Source organism: Pelobates fuscus, chromosome 5 (genome assembly GCF_036172605.1).
Source record: "Pelobates fuscus isolate aPelFus1 chromosome 5, aPelFus1.pri, whole genome shotgun sequence".
Classification (NCBI taxonomy): Eukaryota; Metazoa; Chordata; class Amphibia; order Anura; family Pelobatidae; genus Pelobates; species Pelobates fuscus.
The window spans coordinates 69,701,234-69,726,542 of NC_086321.1; the positions used below are offsets into that span (position 1 = coordinate 69,701,234).

At 43.6% G+C, this 25,309-nt stretch overlaps 1 pseudogene; it reads left to right on the forward strand.

Annotated features, from left to right (window-relative positions):
* The window catches only part of LOC134612009 (THO complex subunit 4-like), a 47,811-nt pseudogene extending 22,712 nt beyond the window's left edge, over positions 1 to 25,099 (forward strand).
* The last annotated feature ends 210 nt before the right edge of the window (positions 25,100 to 25,309 follow it).

Genomic DNA, 25,309 nt, shown 5'->3' on the forward strand with positions numbered 1-25,309 from the left:
ATCGATGATGGAGTTGATTTCGTACTCCTCCTGACCCTCAACCTGAACAGAGTGAGGAGAGGAGACCTTGGAGGAGAATCTGTTACAGATCAGGGGTTTTAGCAAGGAAACATGAAAGGAATTAGGAATACGTAAGGCAGAGGGGAGCGCTAGGCGATACGCAACAGGATTAATTCGATTCAGGATCCTATAGGGTCCAATGTAGCGAGGAGCGAATTTCATAGACGGTACTTTCAAACGAATGTTTCTAGTACTCAACCATACCCTATCACCAGGAACAAAACTAGGAGCCGGCCTTCTGCGTTTGTCAGCGTGTCTTTTATACAGTATAGAATTATGTAGGAGAATTTGTCGAGTCTGATCCCACAACTTCTTCAGATTGGCAACATGAGTATCAACCGACGGTACCCCCTGGGAAGAAGGAACCGACGGAAGAATGGAAGGATGAAAACCATAATTCATGAAAAAGGGGCTAGAGCGAGTTGAATCGCAAACAAGATTATTGTGTGCGAACTCTGCCCAAGGAATCAGACCGACCCAATCGTCCTGGTGTTCAGAAACAAAACAACGCAGATATTGTTCAATCTTTTGATTGGTACGTTCAGCGGCTCCGTTAGACTGAGGGTGATAAGCAGAAGAAAAATTAAATTTAATGCCTAGTTGAGAACAGAATGATCTCCAGAAACGTGAAACAAACTGGGAACCTCTATCAGAAGTAATCTCGGAAGGTATCCCATGTAAGCGAAAGATCTCTTTAGCAAAAATCTCCGCTAATTCAGGTGAAGTCGGAAGTTTAGGTAAAGGCACGAAATGAGCCATCTTGGTAAACCTATCCACCACTGTGAGAATAACAGTGTGCTTTTTCGAAACAGGCAAATCCACAATAAAATCCATCGCCAAACAGGACCAAGGTTTTTCTGGAACTTCCAGGGGATGTAAGAGACCACAAGGAAGCGAATGAGGTAGTTTAGTCTTAGTACAGACCTCACAGGCTCCGATAAAATCCTTAATATCCCTCCGTAAAGAAGGCCACCAGAAATCCTTAGAGATCAAGGAATATGTTTTGCGAACGCCCGGATAAGAGCTCCAGTTGGAGTTCAGGAGGAACGAAGTGTCTAGATGCAGGAGTCAGTCTAGGTGCCAGATGCTGCAAGTTCCTGATCTGATCCAGAAGCGGAGAATGGATTTTGAGAGTTGTGTTAGCGATGATGTTACACTTAGGTACTATAGAGGATAAAACCGGCTCAGATATGGCAGAAGGTTCATGTTGGCGAGACAAGGCATCAGCTTTAGAATTCTTAGAACCAGGCCTATATGTGAGTATGTAATTGAAGTGAGTGAGGAATATAGACCAACGGGCCTGTCTCGATGATAATCGTTTAGCCTCCCCAATATAGGATAAGTTTTTATGATCCGTCAAAATGGTAACAGGATGCAAAGTCCCCTCCAATAGATGTCTCCACTCCTTTAAAGCCATGATAACCGCTAGGAGTTCCCTGTCACCAATGTCATATCTGCTCTCAGTACCCGATAATTTTTTGGAAAAATACCCACATGGATGTAATGGTTTATCCACACCCAACCTTTGGGACAGGATGGCACCTATACCCGTCTCAGAAGCGTCAACTTCGAGTAGGAAAGGCAGAGTAGTATCAGGGTGAACTAAAATTGGTGCGGAAGCAAACAGCTCCTTGAGAGTCTTAAAAGCCAGAAGTGCTTCAGTAGACCAATTCTTAGTGTCAGCCCCTTGTCTGGTCATATTGGTGATAGGAGCAATAATAGAGGAGTAACCCTTAATGAAACGTCTGTAATAATTAGAGAAACCAATAAATCTCTGAATGGCCTTGAGACCCTTAGGTAAAGGCCAATCTAAAATGGATTGGAGTTTCTCCGGATCCATTTCAAACCCCTCTCCAGAAATCACGTAACCAAGAAAGGTAGTCTGGGATTGGTCAAAGCTACATTTCTCTAATTTGCAGTACAAGCCATGTTGAAGAAGTTTGTGCAAAACCCTTCTGACCTGTCCGTGGTGAGTCTCAATCTCCCTGGAATGTATAAGTATATCATCGAGGTATACAATAACACAGTCATGTTGAAACTCCCTAAGAACTTCATTAATTAGATCCTGAAATACCGCCGGGGCATTACAGAGACCAAAAGGCATTACAGTATACTCATAGTGCCCATAACGAGTATTGAACGCAGTCTTCCACTCGTGTCCCTGCTGAATTCTCACCAAGTTATAAGCACCTCTGAGGTCTAACTTAGTGAAAATCTTGGAACCCTTTAATCGATCAAAAAGCTCGGTGATCAAGGGGATCGGATAGGCATTTCTAATGGTTATCTTGTTCAAACTTCGGTAGTCAATGCAAGGTCTTAAAGAACCATCCTTCTTTTTAACAAAAAAAAATCCAGCCCCAGCAGGGGAGGAGGATCTCCTAATGAACCCTTTGTCTAGGTTTTCACGAATATACTCCTCTAAGACTAAGTTCTCATTCGTAGACAAAGGGTATACATGGCCCCTGGGATGCATAGTATCAGGAAGTAAATTAATTTTGCAATCAAAAGGCCTGTGTGGTGGTAAGGTATCAGCCTTTCCTTTGTCAAATACCGCCTTTAAATCTAGATACAAGGACGGTATCTGTACTTTGGTAGAGTCGGTAGAGTTATTAAGTGTGTTAACAATACAAAGGGGTGACACTCTCTTTAAACATCTCTCTTGACAACCCTGACCTCACGAGACTATTTCCCCTGATTTCCAATCTATAATGGGGTTATGTCTCTTCAGCCAGGAGTATCCCAGGACTATGGGAACAGAAGGAGATCAAATGAGTAGTAGAGATATCTCCTCCTTATGTAGAATACCAGTAGTTAAGTTAAGAGGTGTAGTCTCCCGGAAAATCACAGGCTCAACTAAAGGTCTACCATCTATGGCCTCAACAGCCAAAGGTGTCTTCCTTAACTGGGATGGGATAGCGTGTTTGGTGAGAAAAACTTGGTCGATAAAGCTCTCAGCAGCTCCGGAGTCTATCAATGCCACAGTCTCTAAAGTTCCCTTCTCCCAAGTTAAAGAGACGGGTAATAGAAGCCTGTGTTCTTTGTAGTTATGAGTAGAGGACAAAATAGAAACACCCAAGGCCTGTCCACTAGAGAAACTTAGGTGCGAGCGTTTCCCGGGCGATTGGGACAATTCAAACGTAAGTGACCTCTAACTCCACAATACATACACAGTCCCTCCTTTCTCCTGTACTGTCTCTCCTCTTCTGAGAGGCGAGTAAGGCCTATCTGCATAGGTTCTGGAAACTGTGGAGTTTTGGTTTCAGGATTTTGAAATGAAGGAGCTAGTCTAAAGGAAGGTCTACCGGTTCTATCTCGAGTGTTCTGCCTCTCTCTTAGACGTTCGTCAATGCGAGAGATAAAGGAAATGAAGTCCTCCAAATTCTCGGGAAGCTCTCTCGTCGCTACCTCGTCAAGTATTACATCGGATAATCCGTTTAAAAATACGTCTATATAAGCCTGTTCATTCCACTTAACCTCTGCCGCCAAAGACCTGAACTCTAGTGCGTAATCCACAAGTGTTCGGTTCTCTTGTCTAAGGCGCAACAGTAATCTAGCTGCATTGACCTTTCTGCCAGGGGGGTCAAAAGTTCTTCTAAAAGCAGCTACAAAGGCATTATAGTTATAGACTAACGGATTATCATTCTCCCACAACGGATTAGCCCATCTCAGAGCCTTCTCAATGAGTAAGGTGATAATAAATCCCACCTTTGCCCTATCAGTAGGGTAGGAACGGGGTTGTAGCTCGAAATGGATACTGATCTGGTTCAAAAAGCCACGACACCTTTCAGGAGAACCAGCATAACGTACAGGTGGGGTAACTTGGGAAGAAGCACCTACAGTGGCTACCTCTAGCCCTGAACTCACAGGAGGAATAGGGGTGTTACGCATCTCCTCAGGTGAAGTATTAGGACGTGATAGTAACGCTTGTAGTGCTAGTGCCATCTGATCCATTCTATGATCCATGGCGTCAAACCTAGGATCAGGAGAACCAAGCTGACAGTTTGTACCTGCAGGATCCATTGGCCCTGTCGTAATGTCAGGATCGGGACAGGGATCCAACACGCAGAGTACAAAGAGTAGCAGATACGTATACCGGACCTTAGAATGGCCGGACTTAACGTAATACTACGTATAGAATGGTCAGGGACAAGCCGAGGTCGAGGGAACGAGAAGACAGGTAAGCGAGAGACAAGCCGGGTCAAGGATAACAGAGAAGACAGGTAAGTAATAACAAAGCCGCGTCAGAACCAAAAGACAGGAGTATACAAGAGCACTGTGTGACTAGGCTGGCTAGAACCACGACAGGGCAATGAGCAAATGCTGAGAGCTCCCTTAAATACCCTGGTTCTAGAGACTAATCACGCCTCTGCCGAGACCTGATTCGTGTCCGAGGTTTGACTGACAGGTCGGGCTAGAATAGCGTCATGACGTCGACTATTGAGCGTCACGTTACAAAAAGGCATAGTTCTCTCGCGGCCGGCGTTTACATGCGCGAGGGGACCGCGAGGAACGGGAGAATCATGCCGTCTGGATGGAAAAACGTCTAAGTCTCTACCCGTCTCAGGGGTAGAGACTACAGGTACCCTGACAAAAAGGAAGTCATGGCATGTCTGGCACACAGTGTTGGGGCAAGGGTCCATCTGACCACTGATACCTGGTCTGCAAAGCATGGTCAGGGCAGGTATATCACCTACACTGCGCATTGGGTAAACCTGCTGACGGCTGACAAGCAAGGAATGCGTGGCATTGCAGAGGAGTTGGTGACACCGCCACGAATTGCAGGCAGTCCTGCTGCCACCTCCTCTACTCCTCCTACTCCATCCTCTTCCATAACCTCCTCGGCTGAGTCCTCTTGTGCCGCTGCTTCTTGCTCCACATCAACAGCACCCCCCCAGCTCCCCAGGTACTATTCCACATCCCGGATACGGCAGTGTCACGCCGTCTTGGGTTTGACTTGCTTGAAAGCAGAGAGTCACACCGGACAAGCACTCCTGTCCGCCCTGAACGCACAGGTGGAAAAGTGGCTGACTCCGCAGCAACTGGATATCGGCAAAGTGGTGTGTGACAACGGAAAAAATTTGATAGCGGCATTGAAGTTGGGCAAGTTGACACATGTGCCGTGCATGGCACATGTGTGTAATCTGATCGTACAATGCTTTGTGCATAAGTACACAGGCTTACAGGACGTCCTGAAGCAGGCCAGGAAGGTGTGTGGCCATTTCAGGCGTTCCTACACGGCCATGGCTCACTTTGCCGATATCCAGCGGCGAAACAACATGCCAGTGAGGCGCTTGATTTGCGACAGCCCTACACGTTGGAATTCAACACTCCTAATGTTCGACCGCCTGCTCCAACAAGAAAAAGCTGTTAATGAATATTTGTATGACCGGGGTGCTAGGACAGCCTCTGGGGAGCTGGGAATTTTTTTGCCACGTTACTGGACGCTCATACGCAATGCCTGTAGGCTCATGCTTCCTTTTGAGGAGGTGACAAACCTAGTCAGTCGCACCGAAGGCACCATCAGCGACATCATACCATTTGTTTTCTTCATGGAGCGTGCCCTGCGAAGAGTGCTGGATCAGGCTGTAGATGAGCGTGAAGAGGAAGAGGAAGAGTTGTGGTCACCATCACCACCAGAAACAGCCTTATCAGCATCGCTTGCTGGACCTGTGGCAACGCTGGAAGAGGATTGTGAGGAAGAGGAGTCAGAGGAGGATTGTAGCTTTGAGGAGGAGGAGGAGGAGCAAGACCAAACACAACAGGCATCCCAGGGTGCTCGTTGTCACCTATCTGGTACCCGTGGTGTTGTACGTGGCTGGGGGGAAGAACATACCTTCAATGACATCAGTGAGGAGGAGGAACGGGAAATGAGTAGCTCGGCATCCAACCTTGTGCAAATGGGGTCTTTCATGCTGTCCTGCCTGTTGAGGGACCCTCGTATAAAAAGGCTGAAGGAGAACGACCTGTACTGGGTGTCCCCCGGTATAAGCAGAAAGTGGCGGAAATGTTACCCAATTACAACAAGTCGGAAAGGATGCAGCATTTGCAAAATAAATTAAAAAGTATGCTTTACACAGCGTATAAGGGTGATGTCACAGCACAACGGGAATCTAACAGGGGGAGAGGTGGAAGTCATCCTCCTCCTCCTCCTCCCACGACCACGCCGGCAAGGACAGGACGCTTTAAAGACGTGTTGTTGATGGAGGACATGCGGACCTTTTTAAGTCCTATGCATCGCCACAGCCCTTCGGGATCCACCCTCAGAGAGCGACTCGACCGACAGGTAGCAGACTACCTCGCCTTAACTGCAGATATCGACACTCTGAGGAGCGATGAACCACTTGACTACTGGGTGTGCAGGCTTGACCTGTGGCCTGAGCTATCCCAATTTGCGATAGAACTTCTGGCCTGCCCCGCTTCAAGTGTCCTGTCAGAAAGGACCTTCAGTGCAGCAGGAGGTATTGTCACTGAGAAGAGAAGTCGCCTAGGTCAAAAAAGTCTAGATTACCTCACCTTTATTAAGATGAATGAGGGATGGATCCCGAAGGGACTGACACTGGGCGATACATTCAATTAAAAAAGGCCTGATGAGATGAGCTGCCTTGGGCTAAAAATTGTCCACACGCTGCTGTATTTTAGCTCTGAATGACGTTTGACTTGCGTGACTTATCCGCCACCAACTAGGGTTCAAGCCGCCATGTTTTAGGGCACTTTCTGCCTGTGAAACAAACATCAATTTTTCAGGATGCTGCTACAGCAGCGGCTGCAACAATACCAAATTTTTCAGGCATGTGTACATGCCTAATTTTTAGGCCCACTGGTGCAAGTGGACTGATTACAATTACAGGGCCTCTAAAGAGTCCTGTATTGTTATTTGTCGTCACTACCTTCCCGCGTCGGGAGTGGGTCATTTGCGCCCCTGCTGCCTTCCTTGCATGTGGTAGCTGTTTGTCAGGGATTTGTCAATCCATATCTGCCAAGTGACCCTATGTAGGGGGAACAGTCCCTATTCTGCTCTGTGTCAGTGTGTATCATGGTCTCTGTGGACAAGGAACAGTCTCTATTCTGCTCTGTGTCAGTGTGTATCAGGGGTTTTGAGGACAGGTGTCAATCCATATCTGCCAAGTGACCCTATGTATATCTGCTGTCAGTACACAGGAAAAGTTTAAATATTTCTTGTTCTACGTTCTCTGCAACTCCACGCACCGACTCATCCAATACGTGAAGATCTGGGGTTTCTCTGACTCTCCTCAGTAGTGTATCAAACAGAGTCTGCACTGTGGTAACACGGACATCTTCAGGACATAACTCAACTATTTGCAGATAGGCAGTCTGAGCTTCTCTTTTTCACCTGTTCTCTTCTTTCTTTTATGCGTATTCTTGTCTATATGCAGGTGGTCTCTTGCCTTTCTTTTAACCAATTCGTTCCTTCCATATGGTTTCAAAAGATCTCTGGCATCATTACTTTCAACGCAAATAACGTCATCATAGTTAGTCTCCTCATTATTCACCGGGAAGAGAGTGTTTGCACTGACTACCCACAGCATGCTCTTGCCATTGCCTACTCCACCTTCAACGACAGGGTGCAAGTCCCAAGGAGAAGGATCATTCACTTTATTATCTGTCTTTATTTCACAAGTAGTGCCTGGAACATCCTCATGGGTCACAAGATGTAAATCTGGACTAATGTCAACCCCAGGGTCTGGAAAATCTAAAGAGTCCTGTATTGTTATTTGTCGTCACTACCTTCCCGCGTCGGGAAGATTTCTTGCACAGGGCGCTCAAAGGCCTAAGGCTGGCCCTGCGCATGGGTCAGTGGCTCTGCACCAGACTTCCCTCCAATTGATCAAAGTTAAAGGATTTCAAGTGGACTGATTACAATCACAGGGCCTCTAAAGAGTCCTGTATTGTTATTTGTCGTCACTACCTTCCCGCGTCGGGAGTGGGTCATTTGCGCCCCTGCTGCCTTCCTTGCATGTGGTAGCTGTTTGTCAGGGATTTGTCAATCCATATCTGCCAAGTGACCCTATGTAGGGGGAACAGTCCCTATTCTGCTCTGTGTCAGTGTGTATCATGGTCTCTGTGGACAAGGAACAGTCTCTATTCTGCTCTGTGTCAGTGTGTATCAGGGGTTTTGAGGACAGGTGTCAATCCATATCTGCCAAGTGACCCTATGTATATCTGCTGTCAGTACACAGGAAAAGTTTAAATATTTCTTGTTCTACGTTCTCTGCAACTCCACGCACCGACTCATCCAATACGTGAAGATCTGGGGTTTCTCTGACTCTCCTCAGTAGTGTATCAAACAGAGTCTGCACTGTGGTAACACGGACATCTTCAGGACATAACTCAACTATTTGCAGATAGGCAGTCTGAGCTTCTCTTTTTCACCTGTTCTCTTCTTTCTTTTATGCGTATTCTTGTCTATATGCAGGTGGTCTCTTGCCTTTCTTTTAACCAATTCGTTCCTTCCATATGGTTTCAAAAGATCTCTGGCATCATTACTTTCAACGCAAATAACGTCATCATAGTTAGTCTCCTCATTATTCACCGGGAAGAGAGTGTTTGCACTGACTACCCACAGCATGCTCTTGCCATTGCCTACTCCACCTTCAACGACAGGGTGCAAGTCCCAAGGAGAAGGATCATTCACTTTATTATCTGTCTTTATTTCACAAGTAGTGCCTGGAACATCCTCATGGGTCACAAGATGTAAATCTGGACTAATGTCAACCCCAGGGTCTGGAAAATCTAAAGAGTCCTGTATTGTTATTTGTCGTCACTACCTTCCCGCGTCGGGAAGATTTCTTGCACAGGGCGCCCAAAGGCCTAAGGCTGGCCCTGCGCATGGGTCAGTGGCTCTGCACCAGACTTCCCTCCAATTGATCAAAGTTAAAGGATTTCAAGTGGACTGATTACAATCACAGGGCCTCTAAAGAGTACTGTATTGTTATTTGTCGTCACTACCTTCCCGCGTCGGGAAGATTTCTTGCACAGGGCGCCCAAAGGCCTAAGGCTGGCCCTGTGCATGGGTCAGTGGCTCTGCACCAGACTTCCCTCCAATTGATCAAAGTTAAAGGATTTCAAGTGGACTGATTACAATCACAGGGCCTCTAAAGAGTCCTGTATTGTTATTTGTCGTCACTACCTTCCCGCGTCGGGAGTGGGTCATTTGCGCCCCTGCTGCCTTCCTTGCATGTGGTAGCTGTTTGTCAGGGATTTGTCAATCCATATCTGCCAAGTGACCCTATGTAGGGGGAACAGTCCCTATTCTGCTCTGTGTCAGTGTGTATCATGGTCTCTGTGGACAAGGAACAGTCTCTATTCTGCTCTGTGTCAGTGTGAATCAGGGGTTTTGAGGACAGGTGTCAATCCATATCTGCCAAGTGACCCTATGTAGGGGGAACAGTCTCTATTCTGCTCTGTGTCAGTGTGTATCAGGGATCATTAGGACAGGTGTCAATCCATATCTGCCAAGTGACCCTATGTAGGAGGAACAGTCTCTATTCTGCTCTGTGTCAGTGTGTATCAAGGATCATTAGGACAGGTGTCAATCCATATCTGCCAAGTGACCCTATGTAGGAGGAACAGTCTCTATTCTGCTCTGTGTCAGTGTGTATCAGGGATCATTAGGACAAGTGTCAATCCATATCTGCCAAGTGACCCTATGTAGGAGGAACAGTCCCTATTCTGCTCTGTGTCAGTGTGTATCAGGGATCATTAGGACAGGTGTCAATCCATATCTGCCAAGTGACCCTATGTAGGAGGAACAGTCCCTATTCTGCTCTGTGTCAGTGTGTATCAGGGATCATTAGGATAGGTGTCAATCCATATCTGCCAAGTGACCCTATGTAGGGGGAACAGTCTCTATTCTGCTCTGTGTCAGTGTGTATCAGGGATCATTAGGACAGGTGTCAATCCATATCTGCCAAGTGACCCTATGTAGGAGGAACAGTCCCTATTCTGCTCTGTGTCAGTGTGTATCAGGGATCATTAGGATAGGTGTCAATCCATATCTGCCAAGTGACCCTATGTAGGGGGAACAGTCCCTATTCTGCTCTGTGTCAGTGTGTATCATGGTCTCTGTGGACAAGGAACAGTCCCTATTCTGCTCTGTGTCAGTGTGTATCAGGGATCATTAGGATAGGTGTCAATCCATATCTGCCAAGTGACCCTATGTAGGGGGAACAGTCTCTATTCTGCTCTGTGTCAGTGTGTATCAGGGATCATTAGGACAGGTGTCAATCCATATCTGCCAAGTGACCCTATGTAGGAGGAACAGTCCCTATTCTGCTCTGTGTCAGTGTGTATCAGGGGTTTTGAGGACAGGTGTCAATCCATATCTGCCAAGTGACCCTATGTAGGGGGAACAGTCCCTATTCTGCTCTGTGTCAGTGTGTATCAGGGGTTTTGAGGACAGGTGTCAATCCATATCTGCCAAGTGACCCTATGTAGGGGGAACAGTCCCTATTCTGCTCTGTGTCAGTGTGTATCAGGGATCATTAGGATAGGTGTCAATCCATATCTGCCAAGTGACCCTATGTAGGAGGAACAGTCCCTATTCTGCTCTGTGTCAGTGTGTATCAGGGATCATTAGGACAGGTGTCAATCCATATCTGCTAAGTGACCCTATGTAGGAGGAACAGTCCCTATTCTGCTCTGTGTCAGTGTGTATCAGGGATCATTAGGACAGGTGTCAATCCATATCTGCCAAGTGACCCTATGTAGGAGGAACAGTCTCTATTCTGCTCTGTGTCAGTGTGTATCAGGGATCATTAGGATAGGTGTCAATCCATATCTGCCAAGTGACCCTATGTAGGGGGAACAGTCTCTATTCTGCTCTGTGTCAGTGTGTATCAGGGATCATTAGGATAGGTGTCAATCCATATCTGCCAAGTGACCCTATGTAGGAGGAACAGTCCCTATTCTGCTCTGTGTCAGTGTGTATCAGGGATCATTAGGATAGGTGTCAATCCATATCTGCCAAGTGACCCTATGTAGGGGGAACAGTCCCTATTCTGCTCTGTGTCAGTGTGTATCATGGTCTCTGTGGACAAGGAACAGTCTCTATTCTGCTCTGTGTCAGTGTGTATCAGGGGTTTTGAGGACAGGTGTCAATCCATATCTGCCAAGTGACCCTATGTAGGGGGAACAGTCTCTATTCTGCTCTGTGTCAGTGTGTATCAGGGCTGGGCTTTGAGGACAGGTGTCAATGTTAGGTGATGTCTGCCCTTTATGGATTAAAAGCAGACTCTGCATCAACTGTGCAATTTTCCATGGGAGTTTTGCCATGGATCCCCCTCTGGCATGCCACAGTCCAGGTGTTAGTCCCCTTGAAACAACTTTTCCATCACTATTGTGGCCAGAAAGAGTCCCTGTTGTTTTTAAAATTCGCCTGCCCATTGAAGTCAATGGCGGTTCGCGCGGTTCGCGAACATTTGCGGAAGTTCGCGTTCGCCGTTCGCGAACCGAAAATTCCGGGTTCGCGACAACACTACTTACGAACATTATCACAAGCCAATCTCGATTTGTTAAATCCTGATTGATCTATATGAGTTAGGTCAGAAATAACCAAACTAAGTCTATCAGCTAAGATTTTAGAAAATATTTTTATATCTTGATTAATAAGCGAGATCGGACGATAGTTGCTTATATAACATGATCAGGTTTTGGAATTGGTGAAATCGTTGCACTCAGCATATCAGAAGAGAATCCCTTGTATTCTTCCTTTTCTGCAAATAAATTGCATAATAGGGGAGTAATAACTAGTTCATACATTTTGTAAAAATATGTTGTAAAGCCATCTGGGCTTGGGGCCTTGTTATTTTTAAGATTCATAATTACTCTTTTAATTTCTTCCGCTGTGATGGGTTTATTCAGAGTGTTTAGTTTTATCTAATCAATTTTGGGAAGAGAAAGTTTAGCAAAAAAAAGAATCTAAGTCAATAGAAGTAACTCAATTATCTTGAATGTTATAGACGTGTCAGGATCGTGACAGGGATCCAACACGCAGAATGCAAACAGGAGATAGGTACGTATACCGGACCTTAGAATGGCCGGACTAACGTAAGGAGTAACATAGAAACATAGAAACATAGAAACATAGAATGTGACGGCAGATAAGAACCATTCGGCCCATCTAGTCTGCCCAGTTTTCTAAATACTTTCATTAGTCCCTGGCCTTATCTTATAGTTAGGATAGCCTTATGCCTATCCCACGCATGCTTAAACTCCTTTACTGTGTTAACCTCTACCACTTCAGCTGGAAGGCTATTCCATGCATCCACTACCCTCTCAGTAAAGTAATACTTCCTGATATTATTTTTAAACCAAGTAGGCAAAGAATAGTCAGAGACAAGCCGAGGTCGAGGGAACGAGAGAGCAGGTAAGCGAGAGACAAGCCGAGTCAAAAGGATAAGAGAGGTAAGCAGGGTCAAAAATACAAAGCCGAATCAAAAACCAAATACACAATAGTAATAAGAGCACTGAGTGACCAGACTAGCTAGAACCATGACAGGGCAATGAATCATTGCAATTATCACTCCTTTATACCTTGGTTCTTTAATTGTTTGCCAAGCCCCCAAAACGTCCTGTTTCTGGCAGGTCGTGACGTGATTGACGTCATGACGTCGGCAAATGAGCGCCGCGTCATAAAAGGAGGAGGAGCTATCGCGGCCAGCGTGTAAACAGCCGGGGAGGCTGAAGAGATCGGGCGTACCAGCCCCCTTTTGAGGAAAAACGTCTAAGTGTCTAGCCTCCTCTGAGGTAGACACCACAGGTAACATGACAAGAGGGAGGCATAATACTCCTCAAAAGCCTTGCCAATGTTCTGAGGGGACAGGTGGATTCTTCCACCTTCTATAATTTTTTTAATTCCATATTTCTTTAGATCAGGTTTAAGGTTTTTGGAAAGAGATTTCCCCACTCTGTTATAACTAACATGCCATCTTTGATTTAAATGTGTAATTGATCATTTGACTTTTTCTTCTAATAAAAATGTAATATGGAATTGGATTGCATTAATCTGTAGATGAATCAGATGAGTTGGTTTCTTTTTTATTAAGATGTTCAAGTTTTGCAAGTTGGATGTAGAGTGTCAGGATCAGGACAGGGATCCAACACGCAGAGTACGAACAGGAGAGATGTACGTATACCGGACCTTAGAATGGCCGGACTAACGTAAGGAGAGAGCAGAGAATAGTCAGAGACAAGCCGGGGTCGAGGGAACGAGAGAACAGGTAAGCGAGAGACAAGCCGAGGTCAAAGGACACGAGAGGTAAACAGGAACGATAGTACAAGCCGAGTCAAAACCAAATAGAACAATAAACATAAGAGCACTGAGGAACCAGACAAGCTAGAACCACGACAGGGCAATGAACCATTACACACATCCCTCTTTTATACCCTGGTTCTTTAATTGATGACTCCGCCCTTGCCGAGCCCTGATTGGTTGTTCCGAACTAGATTGACAGGTCGGGATGTGATTGCCGTCATGACGTCGACTCCTGAGCGTCGTGTCATAAAAGGAAGCGGGACTCTCGCGGCCGGCGTGGGAATGACTATGAGAGCTGTGAGGATTGGATGAATCAGCCCCGCTGAGAGAACGGCCGTCGGGAAGTCTAACCTCCTCCGAGGTAGAGACTTCGGGTACCCTGACAGTAGAGGTCTGCTAAATTAGCACCTCTTGCTTTCCTGGCTTTATCTTCCAATTGGATAAAATATCCCCTCATGACGCATTTAAATAATGCCCAAAGAGTCTTATTAGAGACCTGACCATTATCGTTCAACTTAAGATAATCCCTAGCTAAATATTCTAAGTTAGCTCTATTTTGTTCCAGCAGTAGGATAGCCATCAAATTTCCATTGTGGTCTAGATTTAAATTCAGTATTATTGTCTATAGAAACATTTATAGCAGCATGATCTGACCAAACAATAGACCCGATTTCAGAGCATACAAACTTATTTAGATTTGATGCTTCCGTAATGAATAAATCAATTCTTAAGTAGCTTAAATTAACTTTACAAAAGAAAGTAAAATCTCTTGCTTCCGGATGTTGCGTTCTCCAAATGTCATATAAATCATAATTAACAAAAATGTATTGTAGCCATTTGGAGCGAGATTTGTATAAATTTAACATAAGCTTGGAAATGTTAGAATTCTTATCCATCTTAACATCTAAAATTGTATTCCAATCGCCACCAATGAGTAAAACACCTTTTTTAATGTTCTCCACTTTTTCTCCACTTTTTTAATGTTCTCCACCTAAAAGTTTCTTTAAAAATATATGGGAAAAATTATTTGGAGCATATAAATTGACAAGGGTATATATAATGTCATTCAATTTACAAACAAGAATTAAAAATCTGCCCATCGGATCTCTTTCAATGTGAAGCTGTTCAAATGTAATTTTTGATGAGCATACAATGGCCACCCCTATCTTCTTGGAATCAGAGAAATTTGCGCTCAAAACAATGGGAAATTTTGTACATTTCCAGAAGGTTTCATACTTCCTCCAGTGAGGTTCTTGTACAAAACATAAATGGATTTTTTCATCATTATGCACCTGTTTTAATGAACGTATTACTATGGAAGTATAGAAACTGTGCTACAAAATTAATAAGGGGAATGGTAAACTGTATTCATATGTAAACATGAAGAGAGGTTAGTAAACGTGTTTACTGTAGAAAAAAAAAAGCATCTTAGAGGTTATATGATAATATCTGGGCTCAAAATTTCCACTCCCCACTAACCAGTGTCGAGTAAAAATTCAGTCATGGCAAAAAATTAATTCACCCCAGGCGAGTCTTCCCTGGACTCGTCTGGCTAGCAGTGCTTTAGTATCTTTTAAACCTTACTTATAGTATAGGAGTTGAAATTTCGAGTCCAGAAAACATTATACTAATATGTAGACTGCAAATACAAACAACTATCTGGTAACTTGTTTGTTAATAGAACTGTACAAAGGAACGTTTAGAGAGGGGTGATTCTACTTATACGGGAGGAAAAGGTGTGGTTATTATTGTTTTATTTGCATACAAAGTTTCTTCATCAAATTCTAAATAATTTCTGGGTATATTCTTGTTTGATTGTTGTTTTTTTTAGGGAGGAATTCAATAATCAAGGGCATAATAGTTAATATATTTGTAACAGCCAGGGCTGTCTTAATGCAGGGGCACACTGGGTAGTTGCCCAAGGGCCCCCACAAGCATAGGGGCCCCATAGGCTTGCTGACTTTTCATTAAATTATTCCAGGAGATTAATTCTGAACCTTCAAATCCTCTTTATTAAAATATTTAGGTGGACTAATCACCTCAGTATCAGCTGTTTTCTGTACATGCGATCTTGCTGTTGCGAATACAAAGCTTGACCTTGACAAAAATAATATACTCGTACTAATTGTACATAAGCAAGACGAAATCAATACCCATAACTTTTTGAAGCTGTACACTTGAACACTTGATTAAAAAGAAACAATTCATAGTAGTTTCGTACTGTGCCATGTCCGTCGGTATGAGTTGCCAACTGGGTAACAGGGTAACATTTTTATGTTGAATTCTTGGTTTTTTAACTTCAAGGCTCATGTCATATTGTCCAAACATTTGTGTGAACATGCTGCACAGTATCTTTTTTAATGTTTAAACACTGATTTTGTTGGAGGTACCAATAAATATAAGCTTAATTTTATTGATAATTTACATTTTTACTCCTGTGAGTGAATGTGTATGTAGGGCCCCAGTACACTGCTATGCCCAGTGGCCTATAATGCTGTTAAGACAGCCCTGACCGCAGATTGTTGATTCAAGGAGAAACCTGACTGCCATTTTGAAATCATATGTTGTGGCAAAACTGTAAATAACTTTATATTGGGGTTTACTCCTTTTGGATAAGAGTTAAAAATGGAAATGTGCCAGTGGTTTCGACCTCCACCATATCATCTCATGTCTAAAAACAACCTGTTAACAGTTATCTATTTTATGCTTAATGTTTAGATATGTTTGCCATCTTGAGTATATATATCTACACAAAAATGTGCTTATTTGTCATATGCCATGGTTATCTCTGTTTGACCCCATTGAGCTTGCAAATGCTGTTGTGGCATAGTGGGTGTCTATGTATTTCTTGCACACAAAAATATAAGATTTATTTTTTTAAATAAAAAAATATGGAAATGCGTGGCTAATATTGATGGACTTTCAATTCTTTTTTCAATATATTACTAAGTAACAATGTATATAAATACACGCAATGGCGTACCTACCATGGTCGCAGGGGTTGCAGCTGCGACTGGACCCCTCACTGCAGGGGGCCCGGCCGCAGCCACAACCCCTGCAATCGTGGACCGCCTAGATGCCGCCCCCTCCGTGTTCCCCCCCATCATAGGGGGGCCCAAAAGGTGTCGGCGGCACTTAAGCCCCACTGGACCCCAGGGACAGATCCACGCCAGCTCTCCAGGTAGGGATGCTGGGTGGACATTTAATATGAATAATTTTTGTGTGTATGTGTGTGTCTGTAAGTGTATGTGTGTCTGAGTGTGTGTGTCTGTGAGTGTGTGTCAGAATGAGTGTGTGTGTGTGTGTGTCTCTATATGTGTCTGTATGCATGTCTGTATGCATGGGTCTCTGTATGTATGGGTATGTGTGTGTCTGTATGTATGGGTATGTGTGTGTATCTGTTTGTCTGCATGTGGGGGGGGGGGCGGGGACGTGTGGGGTAGGCCAATTTTCGCCCCAGGGCCCCGTGGTTTCCAGTTACGCCTCTGTATACATGCACACATGCCATTCTGAAACGATTAATTCACAAAGTATTGGAACTTCACCCTTGAATGTTTTATTGAATTCTCATTGCCTGGTTCAAAAATTTTTATGTACTGGCTTCTTTCAATGATTTTATGATAGCTGGGGGAAGCATAACCCTTGGATAATAATAATGGTGCATTGTGCCTGCTAACTGGTTCAGATCCAGTACAAGAATTTCAGAAATGTTGAACACAGAAAATTATAATAAGAAACTTATTTTACTTATGAACATAAGTAATGGCAATGATTATCATTATCATTCTAATTATTATTTTTAAACAGTGTGCAATAAAGATTTTTTTTATTTTCAGAGAATGTTTACAGAGAAATAAGGTTTCTGGAATAAATGGAAAGAAAATAGTTTTTGTTCTTTTTTTTTTTTCAGGAATCACAGTTGATAAAAATCACCACTTTGCATATGTATGTGCAGCCCAATTCTGGAGCTGAAGTTGGGAAGTCCTTCTTACACACTGCACAGGTCAATGTAAGTGTTTTACCACCAACCTCACTCAAATCAGGAGCAAGAGAAGACTGTTTGGTATGTTCAGCGTAGAATGCATTTTCAGGAGGAAAAATACTTGTATGCCATTTTTTTTCCTGCTTATGAGAAGCTTATAACCAATGTGTATTAATAGCTACACAAACAGGATTGGTGTACATGAAAGCAGATTTGCCTGGAGCGCAAACTCAAGGAGGTGGTATTCTCTTCGTCTATGGTAGAGAACAAACCAGTGAGGCAAATGTTGGTAATGTGAAAAACAAAGCAGATATTGCTTACTTAAACATTGCAGACATGCAAATATACTTGTCTTCAAAGGGCCACCATCCTCCATAAAACTTTTGGGTGCTCAATGTGAAACTTGAAAAGTGAACATTTGTACAAGAAGGTGTTTGCTTTCATTGTCCAATGTGACAACTTTGGAAAAATAAAAACAGAATGGCTACATTGAAGCTGTCTGCGTTACAATTATTTATATAGTGCCAACATACTCCCTAGCACTGTACAATAGCTAACAAGAGAAACATTTAATTCTGATAAATCATGTATGACATACAGGAATAGTAAGTGACTATATCCTCCATTTGCCAGATAATACAAAGTAGAATATGTCTACTCGACTTTGTTTTATGTCAACTTTTGGCAGTACTGCTTCAGCCAGCCAATCAGAACAACCACCACTTCAAGTCCTCGAGCAAACCCTATAAACAGCAAGCTCGAAGGCTTTCAAAAGCCAATCTTTGGGCCGAGTTGATACTATTTTTTTGTGTTCAGACTTTTCTTAATTGTAACAAAGGTTGCATTGCACTATAATGCTTTTTTTATGTGGACGTCCATTTCAAAGGGCAGAAGATGAGGATAACAGGGCAGCAGGTAACAATGCTGGATTAGGTAAACATTTTTTTTCACACTGACCTGAAGGAACTCCTCTATCATTTTACTAATAACCCTCACCCCGTTGTTAAACAAATGTAGGTTAACGATAACTACACTGAACAAAATTATAAATGCAACACTTTTGTTTTTGCCCCCCATTTTCCATGAGCTGAACTCAAAGATCTAAGACTTTTTCTATGTACACAAAAAGCCTATTTCTCTCAAATATTGTTCACAAATCTGTCTAAATCTGTGTTAGTGAGCACTTCTCCTTTGCCGAGATAATCCGTCCTCCTCACAGGTGTGGCATATCAAGATGCCGATTAGACAGCATGGTTATTGCACAGGTGTGCCTTAGACTGACCACAATACCACTCTAAAATGTGCAGTTTATAATTTTGTTCAGTGTAAATAGTATAAAATGTGTACGCGTTGCTGGGGTATACTTGCATACCAACTGCCAAATGTGCCTGTGTATTATTGGGAGTGGAATAGTTCTACCTAAATCCAGATAAAGCACGTTCAATTTAACTAACTCTATACTTCTATTAAATATACTATTTCTTTAAATAAATGGTAAAGCACAGCAAACCTTAAAGTTCTTTGTTTTAAAAACATGCATCAAAAGAAAGAATTTGATCTATGTGTTGGAAAAATTGCTAACAAATGTATAAATGGAAAATATTTTTATCTAATGGATTTGGTTTAGAGCTGTGGACATGAGGTACACAAATGATATTGCATGAATTCCACCGAACTTAATCCCAGACAGAAAGTATGATGGCACATCATTGTATGAGCACGAAAGGAAAAAAATAATTATCATGTATATTTCTTATATTTTTTTTTTTTTTTTCCTTGAATTGTTTTGAATTCTATTCCTTATCGCGATCTTTTAGTTCATGCTAAATAAAAGTGTTAAATAAAAGCAAATAGAGTGATTGTATTAGTATCTTAGTAAGCGGAAATCTAATCTATGTTCCTTTGTCTGTGCTGAAAGGAAACACAAATACTATGAACACAGTCTGCACACAGTTTCATTGCACACATCGTGGAAAACAGGTAGGCTAGAGCTAACATCATCGAGAGCATCATGTCACTTGTCAGAAATGTGAGAACAAATGTATCAGTACAAATCTTTGACATTTTTTTGAAAGGAGAAAGTGCCTAAGCATTGTCTACAGTAGTTTGCACAACATTTACGCTTTAGGGAACCACAAGAACAATACAAGTACAGCTAAGAAACTATCCCACCTAAATATAAGAATCCTGAAGATGTATAATTAGGATCAGATTTACATCGGGGGTCATTTTTTAATAAGCTATGGACTTTGGTAAGCATCTTGTTATGGGCACTCTCCAAAAATCGGGTCAGTATGTAGAATCCTGCTAAACCCTTTATATCAGTGGTTCCCAAACCAGTCCTCATGGCCCACCAACAATCCAAGATGTATGCATTTAATGTTGTTACTACATTGGAGATACTGGACAAAACCTGAACTCTTGGTGCGCTATGAGGACTGGTTTTGGAACCCCTGCTCTAAAGCATTCATTCACATTATATTACTGTCACTTACCTTATTCCCAGCCTTATAACAGCAAGCCCTTCCTATTGTCTCACTTTCCTCAATAACATGCAGTTTTGACCTTTGGAGTGAGGGGTTCTAAAATGTTGCCTTTTAAATATTATGCAAATCAGTGATGCGTGATTGTATGATTTTCTGCATCACTAAAGACACAGTGAAAAAAATAATTTGGCTGGAGCTAGCAGCCAGTTTTAATTTATGGTTTGCACACAAGTCAGATTTCTGTAAATGTCTACTTTAAGAAATATAGTAACAGAAAAGTAGCCCAGGCTCTCAAGGTCTTCATCCATCAGCAGATTTATTAGAAAATCAGGACAGATACAACAACGTTTCGATCCCTTCAGGGCTCTTTATCAGGCATTGAATGGAGTGAAACATTGCTGTATCTCTTGTTTTTCCAATCAACCTGTTGATGTTTGAAGACCTTGGGTGCCTGTACTACTTTGCTGTTACTATATGGATTAGGGGTTTGCCAGTCCTAGGTAAAGTGCACCGAGGTCTACAGGTAATGAGAGTGCGGATCCCTCCCTTTTTTTTGCTATACTTTAAGAAATATGTCTTCCTGGACAGTGAGCATATCTTGTATGTAAGAATTAAAGCGAGATTAAGCTACACTTACCCAGTTTTGTCCAGTGGCAAATCTAGGCCTAATAAAGGATTCTTCACGATTAAGACTTGGGACTCGGGGCCTCTTATAATTAGAAGAAAAAAGCAGAGCAAAACAAACAATACAACTGTTGTTTGTGTGAATAAGTGGTGTGGAGGGCATTTAGTGCAATAAATGGTGACGGCTTCCTGTATTTAAACTGTACAGTAATGGAGCCAGTCTTATGCCGAAATGGAATTTATTCCACCAAGTAGAAGATCCTTTAACTTTTTTTAAGCCATTGTTGCCACTCTCTTTATATTCTGTATTATCTGTAAGGTTTGGAGGAAAATCTAGAATAGGATGATGCACGAACAATAACTACAGTGAACTTTTCTAACATACTTTCTCGTATTTGTATTAAATCCATGGTTTATTAATAAAAGTTATATTATATATTATAAGACACCTGAAGCATCCTCCATTTTTCTGGCATTACAATGCACCACATATTATCTGGACAGTTGATTTAGAGTCCAAGGGGCAGCTGCTGTGGGCTTTCTGTATTATATGTGGCCTGGGGCAATTGACCCTTTTGCCCTGCTGTAAAGACGGACCTGTTTACATGTGAGGTGCCCAAAGGCTCACTATGCTCTGCCTCCCCCACTGGTGGAGTGTGCACCAATTCTGTTTGTTATGTGTCTAGGATATGTCGTGTCATGTGAGTGCTGGGTGCTCAATATGCTTTGTTCATACCATAAATGGATGTAGATCAAGTGTCCCGTGGCATTTAATTTGACTCTAAAATATGTTGCCTGGCTCCTAGGTTGAATTTGTTGGAGATAAGCATGAATTCCCTTTCATACTAGTACATTTTAATGTTTAGTCAAAGTTAAACACCATAGGTATCATTACTGAAATAAATACGGTATGCAAATTAAAAAGCAGTTATACTGGTTTCCAAACCAAGAGGAAATGAACTGTATTTCTAGGTTGAAACCTAAGCAGGTATTTTAAAATATCACATTCTCCTGGAACGTTATGGTACACATTGCTGCTTAGAAATATCCATAATTAACTTTCCATTTGTTCATCCAAGTTAACTAATAAATATATATATATATATATATATATATATATATATATATATATATATATAAACAAAGGAAGTGGAACATATAGTTTTGCTCTTATCAACATGGGAACACTTGATAAACTAATATCTTTAAAGCTGTGTGTTATTAAATTATGGAATTTTGCTTTTAAAAGTTTGATTTCCTTTATGGAATTAGTATTTACAAGTACATTTAAAACAGGTTTTATAATTGCATTTCATTTAATTTAATTTTAACACACATGAAGTTAAATCAGGAATGTTTCTGTTTAAGTTAGCATACATCCCATGCTGAATATTTGGCCCTGAACCCATCTGTCACTCTAGACTCTCCAAATGTTGCTCTTTGGGATCTCCAAATTAAAGGAAATGCTTAAGGTAAAGTTGTTATGGTGCCAGGTGATCCCTGGCATTGGCTTACCTTTAGGAGTTAATCTGTTAACAAACCGTTTAACCCCAAAGTCTCCTTTCCAACGCTGTTCCTCTCTATCCCCTCCACATCCCCTTTCTCAAACGCTTCAGAATAAAAGCGTGAGTATCATAGACTTGCCTGACAATGATGCCCACGCTGCCCCCCCTCCTCAAGCCGTTCGGGCAAAATGTACCATGCTGCCGCATTACTCCCGTCCTTAGCACGTGCATCCGGAACACTCCACATGGCCCCGTGGCCTGAATAGGAAAATAAGACTTACCTCCGGTCCCACGAACAGCTCCCTCTCTGACCACACTAACGACAGGTCCGGAAAGAGAGCAATGCAGTGCACCAAATCCTGTCTAATCGCATGAATCAGATCAATAGTCCTAACTATCCCCAACTCATTCCCCTTACATGAATAACTAAGGTGACTGGACCCGTAACAAATCTGCATAACTCCACACATTCCAGGTAGAGCTGCTGCCAGGAAAGCCCCCTGATACCACGCCATCTAACACGAGCTACCTAAGAAGTAAGGCTCCTCAGCTCATTGCGCAGCCTAATAAATGTACGAGTAACCCAGGATCCATATATAACGAGGGCTGGGACCTACAAGACAACAATTACAAGGACTAAACATATGATCGATAACGACCAGATTCTCCTCTGCCTAAGCGCCTAATGACCACAGCAGAATACCCCAGCAAACTCGCCTGAGTGGCAGCCCCAATCCTAAACGATTGAGCAGAGTTCTCCCGAGAATCCGCTCCACACTGCACCAGCAAACCATTTAGAATGGCCGAAAACTGGTAGCGTGTCAGCGGAGACCCATATAGGTGAACCAGCAGAGACCCCACCAACGCGGGACGAACCTCCAAAAACCTGCTAAACAGCTGAACCGGACAAAACTCACTTCCAGTAGCACCAATCCGAACCTAAGCAGCCCCACCAGCCCGGTCAGTTTTCGATCGACAAATCAGGAGATCAACTGCCTTGCCCGACCAGTGCACATCTGACAAAAGTGGTTCCATGCCACTAGCTCCCTAAGCCAAAACGCCCTGAAGAAACAAAATAGATATGCCACACGAAACAACAGAAACTCATACTCTGATGAACATACCACAGGAAGAGACGATAACACTCTCTGAAGCAACTCAAACGTACTTGGACGCCGGTGGTTGTGCCCTCTCTTTAGCCTCCAACCCAAAGAACTCTCTGCACTGCAAACTCCCTGGTGACATCCCTCCAGCCCATAAACCTAAACAGAAAGGATAGAGCACCGCTTTTTCTGCTGACGAATATGACTTACCCTGACAAGGCATACCTTCCAGGAAAACCAACGTACTTACAGAATGACCCAACTCTCAAATCCACAATGACATCCATTGACCCCATATGGCCCGATAAGCTTTCAAGAGGCCTTCGACAATGAATCCCAGATAAGACCCCTCAAGCCTCGAAATCGAGCTTGACCCTTGAGCTCCGCTTCTGGTGCCGACCTCCACAGACACCACTATGGGAAACAATTCCAACTGGCATGCCATGGCTCTGCACTCCACCGACCCTGGAAATATGCACCAAAACCTAAGGATCCCGATGCCTCCGTGAACAGCTCCAGCTCTGCATTGCTCATGGAAGCCCGTAGCCAACAGGAACGATTGTTGTAGTTTTCCAGAATGGAACTCCATACCTGAAATGAAAGGGTTCCTGAATTCCCACTGTGGTCAACAAGAGTCGCCGACAAAACGCCCTACCCATCGGAAGAACCTACACACAAAAGCAAGATGACCAAGAATAACCTGTAACTGCCGCAACTGAACCTTCCTAGACCCTTTTACCAAGTCCATCAGGTGCAATAGAACACCCTACTTATCGTCTGCCAATTGAAAGATCATCCTTTTGGTGTCAATCTCGATGCCTAGGAAGGATAAAACCAACATAGGACCCACTGTTTTCTGTTCCGCGACCAGCACACCAAACTCCGCAGCCACATCACGAAAAGTGTGCAACAAAAGCAAGCACTCCTGCGAGTCGCCCAGACCAACGAATAGAAAATCATCCAAATAGTGGGTGACAGAAAAGACGCCGTGCCGCCTGCACGTTGACCCACTCCAAGAATGAAGAAAACAACTCAAAATAAAAACATGAGATGGCACAACCCATGGGAAGTCAAATGTCATAATAGAAGGAACCATGAAATTGACATTCCAACAAATGAAAATTCAGGGTGCACCGGCAACAAGCGGAACGCAGATTCAATGTCCGATTTTGCCAACAGCACCCCCTACTGCCCGGACTAATTCCAGAGCCCTATTGAACGATGCATATTGAACCCTGCAGACCTCCCTATCGATATCATCATTGACCGACCCACACAAGGGGTAGGACAGGTGGTGAATCATTCAATAGGACCCTGGCTCCTTTTTGGAAACCAAACCCAGGGGGGAAACCCTCAAGTTGGAAAACGGGGGAACATCAAACGGCCCAGCCATACATCCTTGCCGAACCTCCCCCTCCAGCTTATTGAGGAGTATAGCCTCCTTACCCGTAACTGAGTAGAGGTTGCTGGTGAATTACGGTTCATCCGAAGCTACAAACAGAATCCAAACCCCCCCCCAAAAAACGGCAAAAAAAAAAAGTTTGCGCATCCTCCCTTCTTGGATACGTGTCTAACCACCGGCGCATCCTTGTGATGTTCACCGGCGTCCTCTCCGCAAGATGTCATCCCGTCCTCAACCCTTACCTGCGCTCATCTTTCCTTTACCGAATCAGCGCAAGGCGGGGTGTGCACCTCCACAATGAGAGCATTTGTGTTTAAACCTGCAGGAGCTAAGCCACCTGCAGTGGCTCTCGTTGAAGAGCCAACACAACCCTTTCTTGTTACCTGCCGAGGTGATGGCAGCCCTGGGAAAGGGCGATGGACAACTGGGAGTCATGAGTAGCAACCACAAGCTACCATCCTGGACCCCAAAATCGGGCACACTGCCATCTTCTGGTGAAATTGCTGGTCGTAACAAAACCAGCATTGCCCCCGTACACTTTATAGGCCCCCCAGATCAAATCCAGGTACCCAAATATCGAGGAGGCCTTCTCAGGGAAGCGCCGCACTATAATACTGGCAGATATATTAAAACCCTGAAGCCGGACTGCGGGATCTTCCCGTGACAGCATCGCCACCTTGGGCCCAGTCACCTGCACCGATTCCAGCCCGCCTGTTGCTTCGCCTGAATGTCGGGGACGCCGGATCCAACATGCCACGGGATCTCCGTCCTCCAGGTCCTGGCTCCTCCTATCTGCACCACTCCTCTACACTGGACTGGGGGGAGGATATGCGCAACGGAAGCCTAGATCTCCTTGCCCCCCATCCCCCCTCTT